We start from the raw sequence: 7,589 nt of genomic DNA on the forward strand, positions 1-7,589 counted from the left end.
TACATTATTAACCTGTAATATAATTTAAATCTCTTAAATGTTGATTTTCTTTTATGTTCACTCTCTCTTGAATTTGACCCCTGCTAGAGATAATAGTTAAGAGAACTGTTTCTATCTACAGAGTCCACAGAAGGCAGAGATTCTTCTTTCTGAGCCCTTCATATCACCTTCCCTTTGGGCACTCTCCGCAACCAGACAGTTCCTAAGTAAGTAACTTTGTGTTACTTACCATGTTTGAAATGAGCTTTAGAAAGCTTCAGTAAGATTTGGCCTGTGGCTGGATTCATATTCTGAAAGTCTTCATAGAAGGTATATTTGAACTACATCACAGAAAGGACTGCAGCCTTGGAGCAGGTTAGTGGTTTGATGTGTGAAATGTGTACGTGCATGGTAAGCATCCTGCTGGGATTTATTCCCTATGTAATTTTCAGCTAAGGCAAAATCAAGCCTGGGGCTCCACTTCATAAACTGTGTTAAAACATTCCTCTCCATTCATATAGTGTCTCAGTTATTTATACCTTTTAGTAATATAGTGCAGGCTCAGTGCAATCTCATCTAAATTTAATTTATTTTCCTATGCCCACATCCCAGCCTAATACTTAGCAAGAATGATCTCCACACCTCACAAACAGCACCTGACTTACGAAGCACTGCTTCACAGTACATGATGCCACACTCCGTACATGTGCTGTACTCCATCTCTCTCAGTGAAAATGCTCTGGAACACTGAACTCAGACTCCTACTTACTCATGCTACAGAAAATCTAAGTTTTGATGGCTTCACTAAAAACTGCCTCAAAGATAATCAATAGCAATTGATACGCACTCAAACATATCTGAAAGATGACATTCATTCAGAGATTCTGTTTTCTACACAGTAATTTCTAGTAATCTTTTCCCCTCACTTTCCTAGCCTCTGTAGGCTTGTCCCATCCTCTTCAGAGTTCTTATTTTGCCAGAAATAAGTTTGGGCCTAAGGTGTTCTTCAAGCCACAGTTTCCCTTGAGCACCTGTGCAGGTATGCAATGAGGGGAATAAGGAACTCTAATACCTATTATCCTCCTTCTATTCCTGGCAGTAAATCCAAGTCCATCACATCTCAGCTGACAATCATTGCAAGTATATATTTTTTTCATCTCTCATCTGATCATCTGCACCCAACCGCTATTGCTTAAAACTCTTTTCTTCAGTTGTCTTCAGTTCTTCCACCCACATATTCTGGTGAGTTTCACTCTCAACATGTCCTATTGTGAGCTTAAATCTGATCCTGAAGATAAAGAAATTGGAATCTAGCAATTTTCTCTTAAATTTGTCACTAGGGATGCTTATGTTATTAAGCTCCGTCTCTAGTCTCTAGACTCCTAACATTTCTCCTCTTTTTCCATGAGCTTTTCACAAAACCCATGAAGGAATTCCCATTTTTCCTCAAGCTGAAACACTAACAAGAACCTGCTGCCTCATCATATGATAATGTCATCTCAGTCCAGATGAGCTGGGTAGGGTAAATACCCACAATGAGTGCGTGTTCCAGCACTCATTCCACATATTGCCATCATACAGTTTTCGTAATCCCTTGAGTACAGGAAAATACATAAAAACAGAGGCCAAAAGAATGTCATCACAAAAGGGAGGGAAGAGTTATGCAGGAGGACATCACTGGGTCTACCTGTCATTCAAAACCACTGCAAACACCATTCCTCCAACAGTAAACCAGAACAAGACCCTTATTTCTCACTCACTACTTACAGCCTCACTTCCAAGATCATTTTTCTCAGCAATGTTTTGAAGAAAATTGGTTTGTTTCTATTTTCCTTCAAGCTTTCAGCATTACTGTAAATGTGGACTCCTGATAGGAAATAATCTAACCTGTTACCTTTGATTTCTAGAGAAATTCACACACTTTGAGATCCAACCAAGAATGAAACAGTTGTTTACAGAACTTGCAGTGGATAGAATTGTCCACAGACAATTATAATGACATACTGATTTTAGTGGTAAAATTCAGTGTCCATACCCCAGCCTAGTTTAACGTGCAAATTAAACAACAAACTCTTGGGTTCAATTAGAAGAATTCAGAAAGAATGCTATTAATAGCCTCTGATAAGCCAGAGGGTAGCATTCACCTTGCTTTAATTTCCTACAGTTCGGAATCTAGTCACTCAGGCTTCACCAGCTGGTGCAAAGAGATGTGAGCTGCACCTCTTGTCACGAAATACATATGAAACTCACATTTCAAATGCCAAGTGTGTCATCTAATAAAGTAAATGAAAGAAGGGGGCAGTGCTGAGGTACAAACTCATGATTCTTATCAGTACTGTGTGCCAGCAGAAACAATAAAACCTTAGTTATTGAAAGTCCTGTACACGAACTGGCCTGCCCACCAGCAGGCAAAATGTATTCATTGACATATTTCACTAGATGTGTAGACAACATTTAGTCCCTGAGATGCAAAGGTGGCAGCAGAGGTACAGATTGAAACCCAGGATATCAAGAATGAGTGAAGTTGGAAGGGACCACAGTGGGTTACCAGGTCTCACCTCCCTGCTCAAGAGGGTTATCCTAGGGCACATTTTACAGGACTGCAACCTGGTAGTTTTCAGGTATCCCCAGTGAGGGAGACCCCACAGCCTCTCTGGTCAATCTGTTCCAGTGCTCTGTCACTTTCACAGTAAGGAAGTTCTGCCTCACGTTTAGGTGGAAGTTCCTGTGCATCAGTCTCTGCCTTTTGCCTCTCGTCCTACTGCCGGGCACCACCGAGCAGCGCCTGGCTCCGTCCTTTTGGCACCCTCCCTTCAATACTTACGGACATTGATGAGGTCCTCTCTTAGATGTCCCTTCCCGAGGCTGAACAGGCCCAGATATGGAGAGATGCAAGAGATAAAATATAAAAGATTTGAGTCCAGATCAGGTGTAAAAAAATATTTTGGAGAAGTCTTTTATACTAACATTCCAAAGCACTACTGAAATTGTGCATGATACTTTTACCAGAAAGTAACATAATGCCAACAAACATTCCAGACACTTGTGGAATACTAAGTAAACAGCAAGACTTCTAGACACGTGATGAGAAATTACTATCTGCATCTGCTTCCTCACTAAAAGGAAAGCTACAACCCTGATTGCTGTTGGAGCCAAGAGTCAGCCAGTACTTGCCTTGTTAAAAGCAGCTCAGGAAACAGCCTGTTCAACTTGAGAAGAGATGGCTTTCGATTTACCTAATAGCAGTCTTCCCATACCTGTGAGGAGGTTGTCCAGCAAACACAGCCAGGCTCTTCACAGCAGTGCATGTCAGAGTTAAAAAGCAATAGCTATAAACCAAGATAAGAGAGGCCACAACTTGATTCAAGGAAAAAGGTTCTGATGATACAGACAAAAATTGAAGCAAGCTGCCCAGAGGGATTGTGTAGTCTCTATCTCTATAGGTTTTCAAGACACATTGGATAAAATGCTGAGCAACCCAGTCTGGCCACACAGATGACCCTGCTTTGAGTAAGGAGGTTGGACGAGTGACTCCCCAGGTCTCTTCCAACCTGAATTTTACTGTGATAAAAGTTGTGGGCTGCATCAGGCTAGACAAAATGAGGGGAGAGAAAGAAGATAAAGAGACTTGCAGTTACTCTGGTATTATTTGATAGCAAGTATTTTTCCCACTTCAGCATTGTTCTAATACAGATACTCTCGTACAGCTGAAGCCTGGCACAGGCAGGGTGATCTCCCTTTCAGTTACTAGCAATCCAGAGCACTGGTAAAAAAGCAATGCTTGAGGGAAAGGATGAGAAAAAGCCATTCTATGTGACCAAGAACTTCTGTCAGAATGTCAGCAATACAGTGGTAACTCTGGCTGTTAGTAAAGGTCATGAGCAATTACAGTCGAAACGCTACAGAGAGAGGTGGTTATGTAGGTGATTCCAAAGGAAAAGAGGTGTCTTGTAAAACAGAAAAATCAGGAGTGACAGTGATACCGAATGTGTTTTCTCAAGATGTTAACAACGAATAGCTGACACACTTAAAGAAATCATGGTGGCCAAGAATCTTAATGTAAAGGCCATTCTTGAACAACACCGTAATGGTAAATCAATAGGACATGATATTATCCTGGTACAGTCTGTCCTTCTTTAACATTAATTGGAAGTGGGGAAAAGAGAGATGTATCTGACATGGTCCATAAAATGCAATTAAACCTTTGGAGCGAAAAAGAGCAGAAAATTCTGGATAGCTACAGATTTTGGGTTAAGAACAGTGATTAACTACTGCCTGAATAGTTCAATTTCTAAAGAAAAAAGGTATTAAACATCCTCTTTAGAGAGACTGAATGGAAAGGGTATTACATTTGCTAACTCAATGACATGACTGGGTTCATCCATTTTCCCTGTCTCTTACTCAATTATCTATGTAATACTTACCCTTTCTGTAAGAATACTGCAAAAAATCTATGAAAGATGAGAAAACAAAAGGTAACATCAGTTCATATAGAAAATGTGTTGTTACAGCACATGCTCTCTGCTTAAGCAGTTCATGTCACTTAAAATGTAATTCAAGTTTCACATTCAATTCTACTTAAATCAAAAGAGTTACGAAAATTATTTGACCAGGTTCAAGCTCAAAGAACTTTTAGAGTGTGAGAAACACATAAGAAGACTTGAATAGGAATAGAAGAGTGCATTGCTCCAAAAATGAAATGACAAAAACTATAGTAAAATGTAGTGCCTTTTTCTTCTACCAACAATAACTATTAATAGTGTTCACGATTACACAGAAAAATAATTTGGCTAATCCATTCGAGAGTAAATTATACCAGAGCTAGTAGCAGAAGGCAAATGCCACAGCATACCCCTGGAATTTACTCTTGTCACTTCATAACACCCTCATGACTACACCTTTGTGCCTGTACCTACACTTGTGCAGTCACAATGTAGATCAGGCAGTCACACAACCCCATTTCCCTGAAGTTCCCCAAGAACAAGCACAACCACAGGAACAAGAGAAGGAGAACTGGCAAAAACCGTGGTTACATGAGCAGTCAGACGAAAGTAATTTTCAAGAGGAAACTTCCTTTAAAATAGGGGGTTGGGTTACTATTAAGAGTTAAGAGAATGTATAGACAGACTTGGAGGAATGTTGGTTGGATGGGACCTTTGAAGGTCACCTAGCCCAGCCTCCCTTTAGCCCAGAGCAGGGCTAAAGCCAGTGCTAGATGACACTTTCCAAGGGAAGAGGCTGTGCTCAGCAGAACAGTGGGTGGCAGAGACAGCAGGATGTCTGGTGCAAACCAGGCCTGGCTTGTACCCTCTACTCTCCAGAGGCACCTATATTTCCATGTCAAATATCAGCCAAGGAAAGCATGAACTGACATGGTGAGCCTTTCTAAAGGAAAGAAAGGAGATGCTGCTGTAAATAAAGTGCTCCAAGCAATATTTCCACTCTGAATGACAGGAGAAAATGAGCACTAGAAAACTCTAATCTCATGTATAAAGTCACCGAAAAGAAAAGGTGTAAGGAGTACATGACATGACACATACCAACAACACGACACACTCTCTTCTGTGACGGAGCGAAGCTCTGTTCAGTATTCCAATGGTCTCAAAACAAACTCACGAACAAGCACAAAGAAACTTGCTTGCTAAGCTGATGGCAGAAAACCATGCTAATCTGGAAAGTGAGGAGCAAACAGGCTGCAAGAACCCAAGGAAAATGAAGTATGATGCACATATCAAGTAGTTAATATTTGTCGGCAGTCGAGTGCAGATTTAAAAACATTAGCAATGCATGGAAAGGCCATTTTCCGTTTTGTTTAACATGTAACATCCTTAAAAATTCAGGTTTTGGGACAGACAGTAAAAGAGACATGTTCTGTTTAGCTTTTATTTAACCATGGCAAGAGAAAGCTATTCTACACTTAGGTAACAAGACATGTTACTGTTTATATGACTTTGACAGCTATGATGGAGAGAGGGCAGGAGATGAATGCCAGCTAAAGATAAATATACTTTAGAGACAGTCTAGGTTTTTAAGGCTTTTCTCAAGAGGAAGGGAGAACTGAGATGAAAATTTGCCCATTTTTTGTTCAGAGATGTGAAATTTAAAGCCTCTCTTAGTGGCCTTTGTCACACAATGAACAACTTTAATTGCCAAGAAATTGCTTTTCCAGGTTGACTGCCTGCTTAAACTAGAGTATATAAAACAAGTCCACTCCTCAGAGTTCTACATGAAACGACTTGGTCATGGAGGTATTTACAGTTGTGCCTCTGTATGTTAAGCTCTACAGAAGTTGCTACCTCGATATTTTCAAAGCACAGCAAAAATTACAGAAGCAGCAAATTAAAAAATTCCTGGAGCAAAAAATGAGGAAGTTAATTGCCTGGAATTAACACAGATGTAACTAAATGAACCTTAACCCAAAACCAAGAGACTTATGTAACTCTATAATGGAAAAGGATACAGAAAAGGTGGGAGACGAAAGTATAGCAAAATGAAATGCCGAGGAGGATTAAAAAAAAAAGCCCCCCCAAACATTCTGGTCAAGCAATGCAGGCAAAAGGTAAGTGCTTCGAAACGGTATCTTGTAACCTTAAATCATCTATTTTTAACCCCTGCCGTGGGCAGGGGCACCTTCCGCTAAACTCTGCATCTATGATACCTGAACTATTTCCTTTCCTTTCTCTTTTCCCTCTAATTTAGGTATTAGCTCTTCAAGTACACGTCACTAACCCATTACAAGGGGAAAGGTATGTTACTAGAAGGAGTATTTGGATCATAATGTACACTTCTGCTTGGAGGATGCGCTTGAGCACCTGGAGAACAAAGGTGATCACCCCCTTGGCCGGTCCAGCGCCAGGCACAGCTCTCCCTGCACTCGGCTGTAACACCGACGGGCCGCCCCTCGCACATTGAGGCGGAGCTGCGCCCTTGTCCCACGGGCAACCATGCCCCAGCCGGGAGCCCTGGGCCGCCCGCCGGTTCCCCCGCCGCCGGCAGGGCAGGGCAGGGCAGGGCAGAGCAGGGCAGGGCAGGGCAGGGCAGGGCCGCGCGGGCTCCCACGTGGCTTTGGGAGCGCGGCCCGCGGCCGCAGGGTGCTGCCCACAGTGCCGCACCGCCAGCGGAGCCCCTGGCCGCCGCCGGCCCTCCCGCAGCCCGTGCCGGCACCTCCGTATCCCTTCAGCCCTTCCCCGCGGCATCACGTGTGGCGAGGGCGGACCGGACCGCGCCGCGCCGCCCCGCCCCGCTCTGTCCGGCGCTCTCCAGGGCACTCACTCGCCAGCGCTGCTGCCGCCGCCTCCGCGCCTCCGTTCCTGCCTGCGGCCTTCGCCTTCTACCCGTCCCAGGGCGCCTCTCCGGGGAATAGGCGGCGGGGCGGAGCTGGGCGTGGGGCGGTGCCTGCCTGCGCTCCCTCCCCTGCGGCCGGGACAGCGCGGGGAGTGCGGGCGCGGGGCCGGGGGTGAGCCGGGGTTGCTGGCCGGAGCCGCCCCGGCTGCCAGAGGGACGGATCGTGCCTGGCGGGAGCGCGGACAGGGCGGCCAGCCCGGCCCGGGGCCGGGAGAGCGGGACACCCCGCGCCCGCTGCCAAAGCAGGAGCAGCGCCCGGCTCTCCC

At 44.3% G+C, this 7,589-nt stretch overlaps 1 protein-coding gene across 2 annotated transcripts in view; it reads right to left on the bottom strand.

Moving 5' to 3' along the window:
* GGACT (gamma-glutamylamine cyclotransferase) overlaps window positions 1-7,347 on the bottom strand; it is a 28,198-nt gene extending 20,851 nt beyond the window's left edge. The window contains exon 1 of one of the 2 annotated variants that reach the window (XM_048295881.1): window positions 7,252-7,347. The gene's annotated coding sequence lies outside the window, so the exon portion shown is untranslated. Of the gene's footprint in view, window positions 1-2,803; window positions 2,829-7,251 lie in introns of those variants that run through there. The other variant, XM_048295882.1, reaches the window with a different exon arrangement.
* Between the last annotated feature and the right edge of the window lie 242 nt (window positions 7,348-7,589).

The sequence above is a fragment of the Corvus hawaiiensis genome, chromosome 2 (assembly GCF_020740725.1).
Source record: "Corvus hawaiiensis isolate bCorHaw1 chromosome 2, bCorHaw1.pri.cur, whole genome shotgun sequence".
Classification (NCBI taxonomy): domain Eukaryota; kingdom Metazoa; phylum Chordata; class Aves; order Passeriformes; family Corvidae; genus Corvus; species Corvus hawaiiensis.